The following is a 20,505-nucleotide window of genomic DNA, read 5'->3' as shown; positions in this document are numbered from 1 at the left end:
TTTGGTCGAGCATACGTACACGCTGGTATAGTGAGGTGAGTCAGTCAGTCAATCTTTCATTAGGTTTGAGGTGAACAGGGTCACACGCCACTCCTTCACATCCCAAGACAAGCAGCACATCTGCTGCAGGGGTGATGCTTGGAATGATAATACCTCCTTCTCCTCTTATTTCAGCCTTTCTTTCCTCCTCTCCCTCTCCTTCCCCTGCTTTCTTTCTATTTGTCTCTCCCTCCATCCATCCATCTCCTCCTCTCATCAGGAGGCTACCACGGAATAGGGCGGCAGCATTGTGTGGGAGGTGATTATGTGTGATCTGCCGACTCAGACTTGACCTTTTCCATGTTATCCCTCACATTGAAACCAACACTTGTGGACTCGCCTCCTCCAACGCTTCCGCTCTGTTCACGTTGCTTTTTTGCTGTTGCTTTAATGTTTCATACATATTTTGCAGAGAAGGGACTTCTGGCCACATGCCTGCAGTAAGTGCCCTGTTCCGGTGGTGTTCCATGGCAGGTTTGTGGTTTTCTGTGTGTGTGTTTGTGCACACACAATTTTAGCAACAGAGGATTATGCTGTAATTACAGGTGGCCATTTGGAGTGAACTATAAAATGAATAAATGATCTTAAATTGTAGGCTTAAGCAATGAGGAGCCAACTGGTCTGAACATAGAAGGACATCAGAGAGAGAGTGTCTAGCTTTGTGAAAGTAATTTATTTTAATCGGTTAATATTATGTTCAGCAACACAAGCAACTACTTTTAAGAGCAGAGCTCAGTTTATGGATTTATTGTGTGAAACCGATCAAGCAGCATTTACAAGACAAGAGCGAAGACAAGGTAATTCTGAATTTCAGTTCTTAGCATAATTCAGAAGGTTTGTTCAATTTTAACTGCAAAGTCCACTGTTCTTTGTGCTGCTCCACAATCCAAAGCAAATGAGACCAACTTGTGTGCAATTTACTGTGTTGTCACGTAGAGATGGTGAACATACCCCTCTCTCTCTCTTTCTGCGAGCTTTGCTGTCACAGCAGTTGCTGTCAGTTTGAGCGGTGCCTGCCCCCAAATATAATAGGGTTTTCTTGACTGCCTCCCCAGGGATTGACTGGCGGTGAAGAATTCACCATGGCTCATTTGGAGCAGTGCAGGGACGGGCTTCATAAAACTAGCTCCTCCATGTCTCCAGGCAGTTCAGTGGCATTCCAAAGAAGGTGTTAGTTTCCCTGATAATACTTTCATGGAAAGACAGCACTTAGGTTTACTGTGTTGTCCAATGTCTCTGACTTCTCTGTCTCTGCACATGTCACAGGGCTCAAGAATACGACTGTGGCGTGCTGATGTAGGTGCCATTTCAAAGACTGTACTTCACGTAAATGAGGTGTCTATTAAAAGCACTGTAGATCTCAAGCATTGATAAATGACTGTTCTCACAATTGCCACAAAAACAATGATTCATTGTGAGAGGTCATGATCAATGAAATGATAGATAACCTCATTAAGGATGGATGTCATGATGGCCAGTATGTACAGGAAAAACAATTACAGCGATCAAAAACTGTTTCAATGTACAAATGGACATGTGAGAATTTTTTGAAGACAGAAAAAATCTGAACCTAGACTTTTTTTCTGCAAATAAATATTATGATAAATTGTTAAATTACTTTACATATATGTACAGTGTGATTGTATTAAATTTATGAATTCTAATGTTCAATTAAAAACTAGTTTAAGCATGTATTTTACTTTTATTCTGGAGATAGTTCCACAGCGTTCCACATACCTAGTGCCTCACCTGGCACGATATTCATCAACAGCCCACTTTCACAAATTCAAAACCACATGTTCAGGCACACAATGTGAACGACATACACACTCATACACACACTCCTTAACCACAGGCCAGTATCTGTGGTATGAGGGGTTCTTGTTGCTAGACAGCTGCATGCCTTGGCCTCTTCACAGCGGTCGACTGAGCTCCGAGGAGCTTGACAAAGAGGCTTAAAGTCCTCCCTAAGTCTCCAGCCCCTAGGTTGTCTGCATACCCCGAGCCCAGCTCTGGAAAAGGCCTGAATGCAAGTTTAGCAGCTATGGTTACACCCCGGCAGACCCCTGCCGCCGCTCTCGCTTGCATTACCATTTTTTCCCTGGGCTGCTTCAGTCTTATAGCCCAGCAACAGGTTCCTCTGTAGCTCTCCTCTTATTTCATAACATGATGAAAGAACTGACAGACACACTGCTGCTACTTAGGGACTCTATAGTTTTGCTCATATGTGTATGTGTGGGTGTGTATGAGCACGAACATCTGTATTTGTCTCTACCAGGCCGCATACAGACAGTGGGGCAGTCGTGTTCTTTGACGGTGTTTGGAATCTAAAATCTCTATACTTACGTTTTTTTATTTGTTTTGTTTTGCTTTGCTTGAGTTTTCTTTGGTGTGTGAGAGGAGCAGCTTGCTGCGTGGTGTGTTTCTTGGTCGGCTACCTACTGTACTGCAAGAGCCTGTGACACGGGCGCTGTAACGAGACTGGAGGGTCTATTATGGATATGGACAATAAATCATCACCCGTATCCACCCTGTCTGGGGGCACAGACGCAGGAGGGTGGATGAGGGTGAAGGGAGCAGCGTGCGTGCAGACATGTAGACCCACATTATTAAGGCAACACATATAAAGTCGGGAGAAGGACAAATGCAGAGGCAATGAGAAACTACTGCAGGCATTTCAGTAAATGAGGGAGGTATGTGTATACGTGCATGTATGTGTGTGTGTACATGTGTTCTATAGTGGACCAGTTTGTACCTGTGAGTGTGTGCGTGTGTGGGAGGCGGTATTCAATGTCGGCAGCTGGAAGTACTCAAGCTGCTGCGGCTGCAGAGAGAGAGAGGGAGAGAGAGAGAGAGAGAGAGAGAGAGAGAGAATTAAAGAGAGGAGACGCCTGCACAAGAAAGAAAGGCTGAGAGGTACCAGCACAGGCTCCCTCTGTACAGGGCCTGAGCTCTTGCAGAGTGAAAGCCCCTATAGAAAGAAAGCAGGGTCATCTCAACAGCACAGCGGCCTCGCACACACAAACACACACTCCCTCATACACACGCTGGAGCAGAACAACACCCGGGCCAGCGTGAGTGCACAGCAGTCCTCCTCAGGAAGCGGGTCTTGTTTAGACTTACAGCTATGTGCAAAGAATAATAAGGACCAGGACAATGTTGGTACAGACATGCAACACTCCCCCGTCAGGCTTTTATGTCTGCAGAATCTCCCTCTTCAGTTGGACAGATACTCCCTTTGTGCGATATTGTAGATGAAAGAGGATTAGGCATACCTATGTTATGGTCAGTGCCGAAGCTCCCACCCGGCGATGCCAAAACAGTCAGATGAAAGATCTTGTGGTTTTTGAAACTCACTGCAGGTATTTTGCCATGCTCATTCTGGAAGTTATTCAAGTTCACATCCTTTCTTCCTCCCTCTTTTTTAGACCTCGCTGTCTTTCCTTCTTTTTTCCTTCCTTTTTTTTTCTGGAGAAAGGTAATGAAGGGGAACCGAGTTACTCAGCTTAGAAGTGCCAAGACTGTGATTTTCTCTGTGAAGTGTTAAAAGTTACAGTGCACAGCTGAACTTGTATATTCAAGCATTTGGCAGAGTTACAGCTCCCCAGCTAGGCCACATGTTTCAAAGTTTCAAACTTAACAGCAATATGAACAGGTGTCTCAGACATGGTTTCTGTTCTTTTTGGAGGTATGTGTTTGTGTATGTGCCTTTGTACGTGGGTATGTGCTGATCTCGTATTCTTTCTGTCACATTACAGCCGGTCGGTCAGGCTCATGGCCCCCTTTTTTCTTTCTTTTTACACAGATCTTCACTGTAACGGACACCTCCAGCCTTATGGAGGGAAATACAGTCCTGAACTTTGTGCTTCTCCTTGACAGAAACATCAGTGAATCAACCCAGCGATTTCAGTGGGTCATTCCGGAAGATTCTGTTACCTTTCAACAAGCAGAGCAGGGCCCCCAGGCTGAGGCCAGGGAGAGGCCAGGGAAATATAGGGAGACAGAGAGAAAAGAGAGCAGGAAGAAGCACAGAGGACAAAGAAGAGATGGATAGTTTTTGATCAGGTCTGAAAAAGGACGAAACAAAAGAAGGAACTAGGCAGGAGCGTAACTCCATAAGCTTAAAGAAGAGAGAATCAGAATGTGGCGGGGCGAGTGGAGAGATCTTGAGACAGAGTGACGGTGTGAGTGTACTCAACTCAGTGGAAATCCTCGAGTTCATACCGTGTTGCAATCAAAGTCCATTGACCTGGCAGGCCTGTGACAAATTATCCCAGTGGCTCTACATATGACTCAATCAGCATGGCGGATAGCTTTCTGATGAGCAATAGGTCTCCTCGTATATCAGCCAAATCACCCCCTGATGACTTCATCAACACGCAGCCTACACTTCTCTAAGTGGAAGGCAAAGGGAGATCTTGAAATCAACTCTTAAAAAGGTACTGTTGTCTGAAGAGCACCTTTAGACCCATGATGCACTTCATTCTTTAGTCACTTCTCCACAATGGGTAGAGACTAAGGTGCGCAATGATCAAGTCATGAACTTGACAATGTAATATCTGTCAAGAGGAACAGTGCACTTTTGAACTAATAAGAAGTTCCCACTGGCTGGAAAGACATAGTGGCTGTGAGGTTTAGTTTGAACGTCAGTTTGCTGGCCATTACATAATGTCTAGATTGGATGGATATTGGATGCCACCACATCAAGCGAAGTCCCATCTGCTGCTGCAGGGTAGGTACACACCAATCACACGTGAGAGACAAGCCAGAGGACACCTGATATGCCGCTGAAGCTGAGTGGATGGATTTACTCTCTAGAGCCAGCAGATCTAGCAGAGCTGTGAGCCATGAGTAGTGAACATCTAAAGGCCCACCTCTCATCTTGTAATTGAAAGTGCACTCACTAGCAGAGCAGCAAGAATGTGTATATATATCTTGCTTGAGAGATTCTCCCGGGAGGGTGTCTATGGGGCGTTTCATTTTAAGTTGCTATCTGTCACATGGGCAAACTAATCAGAGAGACAGATGAAAGGTGGGGGCCAGAGGAGGGGTCAGCTACTCAGTGATGGCTTCCTCTGATGGCTGGCTGACCCCTAACCCCTGCTAGAGGATCCTGGGTAAGGGATAAGCCATGTGTGATGATGAAACTCAGAATGCTAGCTCCTGGGGTTTCGGTGACTTCACCCAGCCTACACAGTGGGTCTGCATGTTAACAGAAAACTGTTAAATTTGCGGCCTTACAAGCAACTACCTGTTGTGACAAACAGTATTTAACCTTCAGCACAGGTGATGATCAAGCCATTGGATTAATTGTAAGAAAACTACAGTAGCAAAACATTTCCATGTTTCCCATTTACGCTTGTTCAGTGTTGTGAATTTCCCATCTGCCTTCAAAGCTGGGATCTAGTCATCCATTTATACATTTATAATTGGATGTGTTGCATAAACCAGATTCCTGTGCTCAATGGAGCCTTTCATAGCACACTAATCAGACCAGACGCCACCAGACAACAGCTATATTTACTTTTATCATGTTAGAACAAGCCCCACTTGAAACAAACTAGTCTTACATTTTGGATTAGGTGTCTGTGTACGGCAGCAAACAACAACAGCCTGGGTCAGGAAGTTCAGCACCATGATCAGTTTACTGTCACAGCACCGTTTCCACATTTGCTGGTCAAATGAACCACCTTATTTATACAGCTATAGCGCCGCAGCAGTGGAGTTGTAAAAAGTTAAAAGAAACCCCCCCCCGCTGAACCAAAAGCAGATTTTCACTGCCTTTCTTCTCTGCGTGGAAGCAGTATGAACTTAATGCTCAGCGGAGAGGACATTAGACTGTTTATGGTTTATTAATTGTTTCTGAGGGAGTGGCAGTCCAAGCGTGACCTGCTGTTAACTACCATATAAAACATCCACATGTTCACAACATCTGGGGGCTTCTAAGTAAACAATACAGTGAAATATACTTTCAACATTTAACATTTTTTTGGCTCAAGCAGAAGGCATGTCTGCCTCTGCAGCTGCTTGGCCTTTTTAACTCCCTTAGTCGTGTCGGCACATGTCCACTGTCAGGGAGCAGTGCCAAAAAGGACCACTGTGTTCAATTATATTTCAGTAATTGTGTATGATACACATTAATCAAACCTAATAATCAGTTTTCAACGGCATATGGTTAGCAGGGCTGCGCTGTCAAGTGGAGAATATCTGCAAAATACCTCGGTGTGTGAGTAAGTATTCTGAAACTTAAAAATACATTAAGGTAAAATGCCATAATCAAGTTCATAATTACCATAAATATAATTTTAATGCCAGCTGGGGCTTACAGATGCAAAGCAGCATAGTAAATAGTTGGATGAGATGTGTGTGTGTGTGTGTGTGTGTGGCATGAAACACAGAGGTGGAATTAAAATCTGATGTCATTAAAGTCTGGCTGAGTATCACATTATTTACATGATGTAACCTTCCTCTGCCAGGACATGTCACTCAGGACTCCCATCTGCTGTGGGTGCAGCACAGAGCATCACTGTGTGGGTGTATGTGTGTGTTTGTGTGGACACCAAGGTACTGCAGCAGGCCTCTAATAGGTGACCTAAGTGATGGCCTAAAGCTGTCAGCTCTTTCCTGTGGGAAGAAGAGGACAGCTAAACAACTGATTATCTGTTCCAGTCACCCACAAATACCACTGACAATACCTCCCTGCCAAAAGAAATTGCTCCAAATGTGACAAAGGTGTGCGTGCGTGCGTGTGTGTGTGTGTACATGCTTGTGTGAGAGATGAGGGAAGGACCATATGTGTTACACACTTTATTCTATTCACGTCGTCTCACTCTCTCACTGTGTTTGTTTCTACAGTGAAGCAAAGTAAGTTCTTAACAATAGATTTTGATGTGCTAAATATATTAAGTTACTTCATACAGGTTGTATGAATTTAGCCCCCCTTAACATTTCTATTAGACTGATTTAGAATTTCAAAGGATGAGCTCCTTATTTTTGCAACAGGGAACAACTTGAGTCCAGATGCATTTATCAATTGATTGAAACTTCATCTGTTGGAGCTTTGATGTTTTCCTCAATCTTTTGTCTTTCATATTAATCTTTCATCCCTCCTTTTTTTATACCCTCAGCATTAAACGGGTTCATGAATGGGCTTCTTCATTGAGAACACCTGTGCAGCAGTTAAAATAAGCAGGCCTATCTAATACTTCCACCATCCCGTGTCTATCTTGGAGCTTCTTCTGTTCCAATATAATCAAACAGGAAAGCACACGTTTCCTGTCTTTGGCCCATATGGACTGGAAGGTAACCCATCAATATACTGCTGGAACTTTCTTTTTTTCATCTTGCTCTCACAGCCTCCTGCTTACTCACTCTGTCTTTCTCTCTTTCTCTCTGCTTTGTAAGGTGTGCTTCTGTAAGTCGATGTGCTCACTTCCAAACAAAAAAAAAAAGCTAACAAAGTTTGCTCAAGCTTTGAGCTTTCCCTTGATCTAAATACAAAGCTCTAAGGTTCATGTTGGTTCACGTTTGGTTTCCACCGCAGCTCAAAGAGCTAATTGTGCTCAGCAACATCACAGTGTGACACGATGACTGACTAATGTATTAGCCATCGTCGTGTTTGATAGAGACACAAACACACGCAGAATGCCCGGCGCCACTCATAACACACCTCACCCCTTGTGATGTAGCTATGGGAGCCTTGTCGTGGCTGCTCACTTGTTTTGATGGTGGTCGGTGTCACGGCTGGTTCACATGTTGTTTTGATCCCTGCTGTCAGAGCCCAGTGAGCTCACACAGACACAGCTGGCTTGGGTGGAGCCGCTAGGGGTACATAAGGAGTTGAAGGACATGGATCCTTGCCAACGCATTTCATACATAGCGCATATCTTACAAGTGCAGCTGAGAATTAGAGACAGGGGACCCTCGCCCCTTACTGCCCACCCTACCATCTGCCCGCCTGGGGCTGGGGGCTCTGCAGCTTAGATTCCATATTACCAGGCATGACAGCCCTGCCCTCAATCAACCCCTTAGACACACATACACCTTCTCTTCTGTTCTCTTTTCTTCTCTACTCTTCTGTTCTCTTCTCCCTCACTATTTTAATGACAGGAGTATGTTAGTGTGAAACTTGCCTCCCCTTAATGTCAGTGTAAATGAGAGATTACTGGCCTTTAACAGCAGTAAAGGCGGGGGACATTATTTTCCTCTCGCTGTCTAATTTGGTTCTTGCTCGGAGGGGACTGCAAGGCCAACAAAGGTTAGGTCTCTGCAACGGTGTGTGTGTGTGTGTGTGTGTAGATGTCGGCGAATGTGTGTCAGTGTCTGGCTGCGTGTCTCAGTGGAGGTTACAGGTCTCCGAGTGGATATAATTAGAAACTTCCGTGCAGCTTTTAGAAAAATAGTCAGCTTCCCCTTGCTTGTTTTCCTTTCACCATTTATCTCTCTTCTCTGGTGACACGATCAAGGAGTTAACCGCCATGTCCATCTTTGTGTCTCAACTTGCCCCCGTTTTTCTCTGCTGGTGGAAATCTCACATCCTGTTGCCCCAACAGCCAAATAAAACAGCAGGACTGGATAAAACACATTACGGGGAATCCCTACAATCAGCATAAATGCAGCTGCGCAAAGCTTCATTCCTATTTGGGATGAAGAAGTGTGAAATGTGGGTGGCTGATACAAGAAACGTAAAAGAGATGAGAGAACTGTCTGGCAGTTTTCTGGTAGTCATTTAATTACTTAAACTTGCATACACTGACAAGGAGAGTCACCCAGTACAACACAGATTGTAGGACATATTTTGGCACCACTTTTGCTTAAATTAGCCATTTCCTCAGGTCATGTGTCTGAAGTTGAGTAGTAGTTTAGAAACAGTATATGCTGTATATCATTACTGTAATCTCTAAGATGTGAAGATACAGTAACATCAGGTCACTCCTACCGACATGAAAGCCTCAGTGCATTTAGAAATGACAGTTATTAGTTGGAAGCTGTTGACAGGTAACTAAGAGAGAATTCTCCAGTGCCTTTCATCCTCCTACAGTCTGCTATAAATAATGGCAGGTTACTAAGGGTAGGCTCAGTGACTCATACACCTCCTTCTAACTACCACTGGCCTGCTTCTTCTCCTATAGCTGTCATAGAGGACTTCAGGTGCCTGTATACTCAGTCAGAACTGCTTGTCGGATGGTTGAATATAGCTTCAGAAGCGGGCTCCCCCCACACCTTTCCAGTGTCAGATAGGGGGAGTCTCCATCCAACCATTTCTGTGCCTTTCTGAAACCGATGGTCCGACATTCACACCCACTTCTCGCTGAGACTGCCTTGCTGTGTGGAAGTGTGAAAGGAGCCAGGGACTGAACTTCTCTCTCTGGCTCTCTTTTTTTTTTCATTCTTGGCCCCTCCCCTTGATACCTCCCCTTCATGTGGCACCATTATAAACCACTTCTGATCTCCTACGTGGTTGGACGACACATTGTACAAACCACCTCTTTAGTGCTTTAACCCAGCCTTTGGCATACAGCAAGCATTGGGCTGCAGTACATAAAGCAACAGTTAGCTCATGGCCTACTGATCCCCACTGATCCATACACAGAGGAGAATGGATGTATTCTCTCATTTCCATAGCTCTGTATTGCACTTTAATACAGCTAATTAAACATTTTAATCAAGGATAGCGCTGTATTGATCTCAATCTGTGCTAAGGGGTTGGGAGGGGGTGTATAGTGGTATAGTGTTAACTATACTACTCTGATTATTCCCTCTCCACTAGGGCCGTCACTCACACTCAGAATGATCAACTCTCCCTCCTGCCACCGTCGAGAGAGAGGACCAGTAAAAACAATGAGTTGAAGTCATCCCCGACTTATAATTAATCTCTTGTCGACTTCTATTGACACGTCCACTCTTTGATTAAATAATTACCTAAGTGCCATAAGCCTTCGTGATTGAGTCATAATCCTGAATAAGCTGTAACCAACTATGGTCACCTCCTTCGCTGCGATTAGCTCATCATTTGCTCGGCTGCCAGAGCAGCATCTCCCCCCAGCATCTGTTATGCTCTGGTTCTGGGACAACAGTTTTGGGTTCGGTGCCGATGGAGCCTGGTAACAGTTTCTCATTTGACTCCCGGTACAGATAAACTTACGGAGTATGTGCGGATACATACACGTGCACACACATGCCCGTGTATGCAAATGCATTCACACGCATGTCTGCACATTCTGACAAGTGCAGTTTCCCACATTATTCTACTGTCATACCCACCCACAACACGCACTTCCTGTCCCACATGCACTCGCAAACACATGCATATCTACCCACCTGCCCACCCAGCACTCCCACACCTCACACATACACGGCCTGGCATCTGTCACAGGGGGGGTCACGCGAACACACGCGCATGCACACGTGCAAACACAAACACAGTCAGACACACAAACACAGTCCTGTTGTCTGCAGTGAGCGTACCCTTTTGACCCTTTGACAGGTACACGCAGGATCTCAAAGTGAGAGGAGAAGCCTCAGAGCAGGTCTACAAGTCAGAGATGTGCCCTCTCCATAGGTAGCTGTCGAACTCCTCAGGGCTCCAGGGGATGGCGGTGCCTCTCCCAGGAAGCTATAACTCTCCTCTCAGGAAGTGAGGTGTGTCTGGAGTGTTATCTACATCTGTCTGGGAGAGAAGCAGGAGGACAAGAGGTCAGACAAGAGTGGGACCACTTAAATCATGTTTTATGTATGACGTGTGGCATGTGTTTGAATATTTACATGTGTCTGAAGGTGATGCAAATAGAGAGAAAAAGGAGGAAGTTGAGAGAACTGTGTTTCCTTTGTCAACAAAGACGGTGTGTAAACAGTTGAGCATGATGCAATTCCGGTGCTGAACCAGTAACACCCACAGTGCATATCATCTATTGATCAGAGCTCCATGTGCGTATTCTAAAAAACAGTGATCAAGTCCCCATACGCTGTTCAGTCACGGTAAACCTTGATAAACAGATTTTCAGAAATATTTTTAGATTTTGTTGCGTTGGGTCATATTTCCATATCATCATATCCTTTAACAACAGCTGTGACCTTCAAATGTGAACACTGATTTCAACACTTTCCGTCTTTCCTATCCCTGATGGTTTCTCAAATTCCCTCTGGTCATAGGTATGTTGAATGACCCCTGAAATAACACGTTTGAAGAATATAAATGATCAGCCCCCACAAAGTCGAGTTAAAAGCTTTGGGGGTGATCCTTGTGAACTCTTAGAACACTCCCAGGCATATAATTAAAAGGTAGTTTCTAATTTCTATGAGAGTAAATTAGCGCCTCAGCTTCATTGTTAAATCATGGCTGGTGGCACGTAGCCTGGGGAGATGGATTGAATGGATCAGAGAGGGTTGGACAGTCACTGGATAATTTTGACAATGGGGTTCGGGGGTATCATCCATCACTCAAGAGCTTACATGAAAGTTTTGACAGGTAGAGGTCATGGCAATGTGGCAGGAGCCAACAGAGATGGATGCCTTTAATTTGGGTAATGAAGAGTTAACCATCTTGGGAGAGTAAGAGGAGCGTTAAATGGGAGACCCATCCGCCATTAAAAGAAAGTCTTATTTAATTCCTCCAACCCTAATGAAAGACATCGGAACACAATCCTTGATTGACAATGAGGCCCCAACTGTAATTCCCTGCAGACAGTTCACTTAAGTTCCCTCCCTTGTTAATCTCAAATATAATGAATTGCAAAACTAAGGTTAAATGTGGCAGCGTGAATTCATTATCACTAATACATTAGACCATAAGATGATTTACAGTGCGGTCTCTCTCTTATTTTCATTAACGGTGAATAGCTTTGATTTAGCCGAGATTCCGCTGGCCTGTTCATCCTCACCATCAATCTCACTAGCTTGGTCATTGTCCTCCTTTATATCTGACCTCTTCACTCAAGAATGGAGCAAAGAATGGAAATATGTAGGAGCAGACAACCTGGAGAAAAAAATTATTGTTCTGCTTTTTAGTGTGAGTACAAGACCCCACTTTATCGCTTCCTCGGAAATTATATTCATCCTGAGCTGTCATTCAACTTCATCCTTGACCCTGGTCTTATTGTTGCAGGCTTAATGGTAGTGCTTTCTCCAAGATAACAGTTAATGCTCTACTGTCTACTAGCAAAGGCCTGCAAAGACTATCTCACATGAAAACACCAGGGACCCTATCTGCATACTGAGCTGATAGGTGTATGGACATTCAAAATGCATGTACGTGTCCCCCTATCATTCATTAACCAAAAGAAAGGTATCTGAAATGCATGTTTGTTTCCAATGTATAATTGTAATACGTCAGCTGCAGAGTATTGAATATGGCATAACAGTGTAGGCACTCTGTGGCATGGGCAACGGGCCCTTTCTATGCATATTAATGCTCAGAGGAATGTCATACATAAATCAGCCTATTAAGGTTTTACATCCGCAAGCATCGTGGCATAAGCCCAATTTGCCTCACGGAAAATTGTATATGTATGCACTGACTTCCTGTATCACCATTTACTTTCTGAAAATATTTTGGCGTATGTGCATTTGCTTTGGTGCATGTGGGTGGGGGTAAGCCTGTGTGTATGCCACCATGTGCTCATTTCCACATGACTTTTGTGCATAACTGTGACAAATTGTAACAGTGCACTAAGTAGAGGCTGTACAAGCTATGGTGAGTGACAGGAAGGTTATGGGCTCCTAATGATGGGGTTTTAAAGCTATGGCTACTGCTAATTGGGGTGATGTGTCCATCCCATGTCCCCCCAAGACATGTCTAGCTACCAGGGATTAGCCATGATTAAGGTACTGGTCTTCCTAGTGCTTTAAGACCTTTCACAGTATTTATCCGCTGTGGTCAGATTACTCTAGTGATGGACAGATAGAGATCGCAGGGGTTGTGATATATCTAGACAGTTAGTTTGGAGCGCATTACAGCCACCTTCACTAGTGTGGCTTTGAAAGCTACATATATCACCAGACGTAATATGAGATGGGGAACTATAGGCTGCAGACAGAGAGCCAATGTAATATTTATGCAATCAGCTTGTTATATAAAAGTAGTTCAATAATAATGCCTCAGGATATTTTTCACATTTCTTGTTAAAAGAAAAAGGGAGGCAGTTTTTACACAAAGCACATTCAGAGTGTAAAATCATTATGTTCTGTTGGCAAACAATTTAGTCTAGCATCACGCTAAGTACACTATAATGGTTCTATCCAATTAACAAAGGCACTAATTATGTGTTGCTTCCTCTACAGGTTTATCTGGAACACAATGTTTTATGAGCTGCTTTTTTCTTCTTTAAACACTTTAATGGTAAAACTGCAATATTTCCTGATAACAAATCTTTATAACAATACTTGCACTGATCTTGAGGGCACTTAAAACCCCTGAAGATAAAAATATTTCTGTCACCAACCAGAATTCACAGCACTGATTCACAGTAAAATGACATACAGTGAACTAAAGGGATGGAAATGCAGCATGAGTTTATATTGGATATAGATTTTTCTTTATTGGTATTTTTCACCAGGAAAACTCTGGGCAGCAACTGTGAGCCTCTTAGGTCATTATTCAATTGTCGCAGTGAACACATTTCTCCAAGGAAAACACATTCGCATTTAACTGATCAAAAGTACTGAGACTTATTCTCTTTTCCTTGTTAGACTGTGTCTGTTCCAGAGGAACCTCTCATGTGGTTTCATTTAAGAAGAAGGCTGTGAATTTAAAAGGAGCAGGAAACTCTACCTTGTTAAAATGAATTGTCATGTATGCTTGACAGACATTTATAATGAGATTAGTGTGAGGATGTATCAAAGAGGAAATGTTGGAAATAAGAGAAGAGCTAATCCGCTCACACTCATATGAGTGAATTCTTTCTTTCTCAAAACTTTCCTTTCCTGTTCATTATCTGAATTGTCTTACAGCTCTCAGCTTGTAATCCTGATCTCCTCAATTGACACTGGGACTCTGTTTAAAAAAGACCCCGTGCGACTGGAATAATAAATGGGAGATTTTCTGTTGACGATATCAGATTTCTATTAATATTTTTTATGCAGATATAAAGGCTGCTTCGTTTTTTCAAAGCGGGAGATTACTTCCACACATTATAATCAGTGAGGAAAATCCCCAAAAACATATTAACACAGTCAGTATAGAAAATCACACACACATTAACATAATCAGTGTCTAATCACAGTGCTATATGCAATGAGAAGTGCGAGCTTGTGACTATTGGCACATACAACAGCTAACACTTGCTCTGAAGTGTTGAATATTTTTACAATAATCTGGAACTTCCAAAATCCAGCTGCCTCAGTCTTTCTCTCTGTAAAACCACCTATAGACACCAAAGTCTGATGAAAGCATCAAGCTTCTCCACACCCGAGTTAGTCTGTGACTGTGATTTGACACACTCATTATCAAACCTTTATTATTGATTTCAAGATAGTTGTTAAACACTCTCCCATGCACACGGCTTAGCCCTTCCATATCCCTAAGTCTCTTCCAATGACCTTTACTGTTAAGATGGAGATAGCTCTCAGAGCATACAGAGGGCTGTGGAGGATTTGCAAAAGAGGACATTTATGAAAATCTTTCTTGAAGCCTGTCTAAGAAATCCTTAAGAGACATGAAGGAAAGGGCAGCGAGTCAGTATATGGAGAGGACATACTGAGACTCTGATATGGATGGAATGCTGAGGAAAATACCAGTCTATATGTGCATATGTAATGCAAAGTAAAAAGGAAGTCGCAAGACTCCATTGAAGTTTTCTCCTTTTCTGTGGCGCCACTGGTCTCTCCAGACATACAGGCAGAACATAAATATACTCGAGGAAAACTCAACTAGTGATTCAGCTGGGATATAAAGGTTGATATTGAAACGACCTTCTCTATAGACTTTAGTTGGAGTTTACATACAAGACAATATTTTCTCTAATACTGGCCAGTTCGGATTTTTATATTTAAAAAAAAAATGAAATGAATGAATGTGATGAGTGAGTATGTAAAATAGGCTAACGGCTGTCTTGTCTGATGTCAGAACGGTGTGCAAGATCACCAGAGTCGGCCCCACATCTGGAAAAAAGGATGTTTTCGCTCATGATTATGATTATGTTTACAAAGTTGCACAGTGTTTACTCAGCGTGCTTTATCGTTGTGCAGGAATGGTGGTACTTTACATCTTTGTCTTTTTGGACTTGTTGGTTTTTGACTGAATAAAGCTGTAGAGGGTACAGCTGATCTCGCTTCACTTTTAGGTGGTTATTTATCACTATATGTGGTACGAGGGATTGATTTTCTCCTCTTTGCTACATTGATGAAACCCCTCCTGCGGGGTTCCTCTGGGAATTCATCTTGCGCTGATAACTTTGAGCTATCTTATCTGGTCGCTGTTCAAACAAGAGTGAATGCTCAGATTTGCTTCAGGTGTTTGTCTCTGCATGGGTCCATTTCGTCTTGTTTTTGTTTTCAAGGTTAAAGCTTGATTGATGTGACTGATTTTCGCAATGGTGTTTTTGTCCAACCATGTTTGTACTTGAGACTAAATCCCTTTTTCATCTGTTGAAAAAGTAATTCACACGATATGATTGACAAGCAAGCCATAGTACAGTAGTGTGAATTTGTATAATATACATTCTTCATGTTAGGTTTGGTTTCAACAAATCTAATTAAATTAAAGGAGGAGAAGTTCAAAGGGAACTTGCCTTTGCAAATGAATATCTGTAGTTCTGGACAATAAAACATTCAGCAGATGGTAACAGCAGCAGAATATATGTGATCATGCACAGAGCTCAATGTGTGACAGATATGCAAGAGTCTGGGTTTACAACTGTTATTGTGAAATCATTATTCTATTATAAGACAGTTTACAGTAATCAATTAACCTTAAATATCAATAAAAGGAATGTGATAAAATCATCAAGAGAAAAATAAAACTAACAACCCCTGACTTTAATTCTGGGTTATCCTACCTACTAATTATAAAACCTTACACAGCGCTTCCTGAGATTTGTCCACGGGGCATGGATTCTCAATTTGTCATGCTGCTTTGAACTGTCACTATTCGACTGGTGGTGCAAAGATCATAAACCACTAAAAGTTAAGAGCGCAGGATGCGACTGGGGTTGTCTAAAGGGTGGTTTGCATGACGTGCCGCGCAACCACGTCGGAAATCCAAAGTGTTTGAACCTGAACCGAAAGGCCGCACTCAAAGGCAGGGTGAAAAACTGGCTGTCATGGAGAGGGAAGAGACACAACTTTGTTTAAATATGGGGATAACTGTGCATGTTTTACGACCGTCTCTCCCTGAAGACATTCATAGTGTTCCACTTGGTTGTCTGCATGGAAAGTGACAGAAATAACTGAATGGAAAAGGATTTTACAAAAAAGAGTTCTGAGGCAACTCAACCAGCCAATAAGTAGTTCCAAAGGAGTATCCTGGCCCCTTAAGCACAGCGGAGGCCCCTCACCCGTCTACACAGAGTATCCTGTAGTCAACACTATCTTATCTTGTTAGGGGGCAAGTCTGGGCTGGCCGGCAGGGAAGCAGAGTCACATGGCTTCAGTGAGATCTGCTCCATACTTCTAAGAAATCAACTGCTTGATTAACACATGTATTTGTCCAAGACTGATGGTGTTTTGGCTTTATGTTTGACAACAGCAACGCCATTTTATTGATGAACTTTTTTACCACTCTCCCCCAAAACCAGCAACTGTAGACAATGTGTTCATTTTGTATTTCAGTGGTAATGATGTGTAGTTTTCATTTAGCTTGTATTAACATGATGATGCTAATTTTATTTTTGGATTGACACACATTATGTTTTATAATCTTACAAATGAAACTTTCATGGCCTCTCTCCATAGACTCCACCAGCGTGTGTGAGAGCAAGACCTGACCTGCAGCCATACAATCCATCAGCATTAGTCCTACACAGTCTCCAGACTAAACACACTCTCATTACAGTTGCTATGAGCGCCTGCAGGGCTCTTCCTCCATGCAAGTTTATTAACACAAGACATAATGTACAATACAAAACTAGGTACACTGGACTCTTACAGTAAACACCGCTTCAATGCTGCTGGTATATAATTAAAGGATTTAAATGGTCATAGCTTATGGGGAATGACATGGCAATATGATTACTGTAGAACACACTGTACTGTGTAAGCCAGAGTTGCTCCAGGATGATGTCATCTCCTCCAGGCTATTGTGGATTCCCATTGCTTTGTGGGGCAGCATCTGTGAAAACGGAGAGAAAGACGAAAAGACAGGAACTGAGACAGGAAACTCTCCACGCTTTCTCATAGAACTCAAACAGTTGTCACCTGTATAAAGACTGTTTATGTGTAGCCAGCTAATAAAAGTCCAATTCTCATATCTCACATTCCTAAGCGGTATAATGGCCTTACTAACAAAGTATTTTGTTACAAATTTATTTGCATCCTACACCCACTCTGATCCTCGTGTATCACATTGGCTACGCTCTAAGTTTATAGTCTCCCTCTGGGTTTAAAGCATGCCTGAGTGGTTGGGTGAGTGTTCACTGGTGAGGTTGTTGAATTTGGTTATATCATCAGAGGTGGAAGAAGTGTTCAGATTCTTCAGAAAAAGTAGAATGAAATGCACCTGGAGTATGAAAAGTAAAAGTACCCCTTTTTTTATTGGGTTGTCATTAAGCATTTAATGTTGTAGCTGGTCAACGTTTGGCTAACTAAGTACTTTGAATGCTGTTTGTTAGTTTAACCTATGGTCATTTTAAAAATGGATAATATGTAAATTCTGTATTAGCACAGGAACTAATTATAGGGTGGTGAATACCCTAAAATTGAAATACTCAAGAAAAGTACAAGTACCTCAATTTTGTGCTTAGGTATTGTACTTGAGTAAACTTACTATTTAATTACTTTCCATTAAGAAATAGAGTGATGCTCCCTATTTAGAGTACATTTTTAATTTCTTCTCTTATTAATGTGCTACAAATATAAAACGTGCAGGCAACTGTGTTTGTATTTGTTGCTATACAATTCAATGCAATGCATGAATGGAACCTGAGACTGACGTGACACAATCCTCAACACAACACAAACAGACAGGAATAATGGAGGATGTTAGTAGGATGGTTTACTTAATTCTGAGTATGTGGCTGTTTAACTTGAGTTTTGCAGGCTGCCAGCTTTTTTTAAAAAAAGTGGTTGAGTGAAAAAATTGCAGTCGCTATTGAGGGTTACTTGGCTATTTAACAACAGCAGGTTTGGGCAGGACGTCCCATGTCGTGGAGGTGACAGTTCTCTCTGACTGATCGCGGTCTGCAGTGCCACTCCATCTTTTAGTATCAGCTCAGTTTGCTTTCAACCTTGACTGTAGTGATACCAAGAAAAACACCAGGTACCAGTTACTTTCCACAATGGAAGACTTAAAAAAGAAAAAAAACAAGATCCCAAGTGAGTCAAGTTGAGCCATTTTGTAACATGCAGATGCAAAGAGGCATAAGTAGAGGGCTGTTGCAAGCACACGAGGTACCAGCAGCTTTGGGCTCTGATTGTATTTGTGCGTCTGTGTGACAAACATTCCAGCACAGTACTCAAGCATCAGCTGTTTACATTCACGACAAGATACTCCAGTCTCAAGTATCCGCTAAGCATCAGACCTTGAGAGACAGAGGCCACATCAAGGAGGTCAACAAACAACCTGACACCCTGGAGATACATTTGCATTGAGTCGAGAATGTAAAGCACAACATGGCATAAAATGGCCTTGGAGGAACCAAACACTTAAGTGGTAAAACAACAGCCTCCAAACTGCTGTGAGATCCCTCTCACTGTCAAAGCTCTTTTTCTCTTGAGAGAGTGGAAGACATCATGATCCTTAAGTAATGAGAGCACAGCGACAGGCGGCCAGTGAAACAAGTTCAGGGCTAGTTGATATAGCTCATTTTACTATCATCTGACAAGTTGAGACAACAGAACTGGAAATACACATACAAACTATAAATCTTCAGATTCACAAGCTGACATTACATTTCACCTCCAGCCACAGCCTGCATAGAATGGACTTAAAGTCTGTATGCAAAGGAGACAAGAGTGGCTTTAAATTAAACTCCATGCAAACTGCTGGAACTTGTTACATAAATTCTATGCATAGCATAGATTACCATTAAGTGACTCTACTCTATGGGCTTGGAAAACACCAATCCACTGCTTGACAATAAACATCGTAACCTGAGTACACAGGATACTCAAGAATGTGTCTGTCAAGTGAAAATTTAATTTGCGTTTTTATGTGCTACCAAAACAACCCCCCCTTTTCACACCACCCGCTTTTAGCCCCCACCCCCCCCTTCTTTACCCATTGTGAAGCCATCAGATAGTGGCTTCCAGAAGTCCACACCTGTCTCAGGGCTATGCAGAGGAGATGGATCCATGCATTTTGAGCATCAGATAGCCTCTAGCCAGGGTTAGTATTGATCTAACGCTTCACTGGCCCTTTGTGAGAGCAGCAGCTGCTTTGGGGGGCTTTTAGATAAGCAATGCAAAGGGAATTGTTTCTCCTGAAACCCTCTTTCAATGTTCGTACATGAAAACCATCACTTAATTCAACACTCCATCGCTCTGGAATAAAATGTCCTCTCCCTTGGCACAAAAAGCAGCAAATAAGCATTAAAACATCTGCCTTTGGGGTATTGGGGAACGCATGGTATTAGAAATCACACAGTGATAATGCTGCTCTCTGGATTTTCACTGTTTAATCATATGTAATCTCTAGAGTGAAAATGAAATGAAAACACAACATGTTTCAGTAGCCCACAACTCTCTCTCTCTCTCTCCCTCTCTCTCTCCCTTCGTCACTCTCGTCATAGTGCCAGTCAGTGAATGAGGCTGTTGGGGTGGGGTGGGAGGGAGGGGAGAGGGGGTATATTACTGCTGCATTCGTGTGAGGCAGACATGGCGATGAGACCCTCCCTAAGATGACTCATAGGCTGTATGGGCTGACACCAGCACCTCATTCACAGCGAATAATGAGCCATGCTAATGAGCAGGACAGCCGCCCTGCATGCTCATCATTAAGCAGTCTTGTGATTCATGTCCAGCATGAAACCATCATATAAAGAGATAAGGATGGCTGGAGCTGGCTAGGACGAGATACGTATAGGCTGGGACAAATCGCAAAAAGGGTTCAAGCATTAACTGCAGGTGACGTTATCATTTTGTGTGATATTGCTGATCAGTATTTACTAAATGTTTTGTCAAGGAATAAGTCCCCTTTTGGCAAATCAGAAAAGAATAATACATTGGTATCTAGCTCTCTTCTACCTTGGTGGAATATCAGATATTAATGTGCTGCATACAAGGACAATTTCCTAGAATTCCAGACAGATATGCAGTCAATATGAGCTTGCAAATTGTGCCTACATATGATACCATGCTATCAGTTCATTTGAAATA

Source organism: Pempheris klunzingeri, chromosome 13 (genome assembly GCF_042242105.1).
Source record: "Pempheris klunzingeri isolate RE-2024b chromosome 13, fPemKlu1.hap1, whole genome shotgun sequence".
Taxonomy (NCBI): Eukaryota; Metazoa; Chordata; class Actinopteri; order Acropomatiformes; family Pempheridae; genus Pempheris; species Pempheris klunzingeri.
This window is presented reverse-complemented; position numbering follows the sequence as displayed.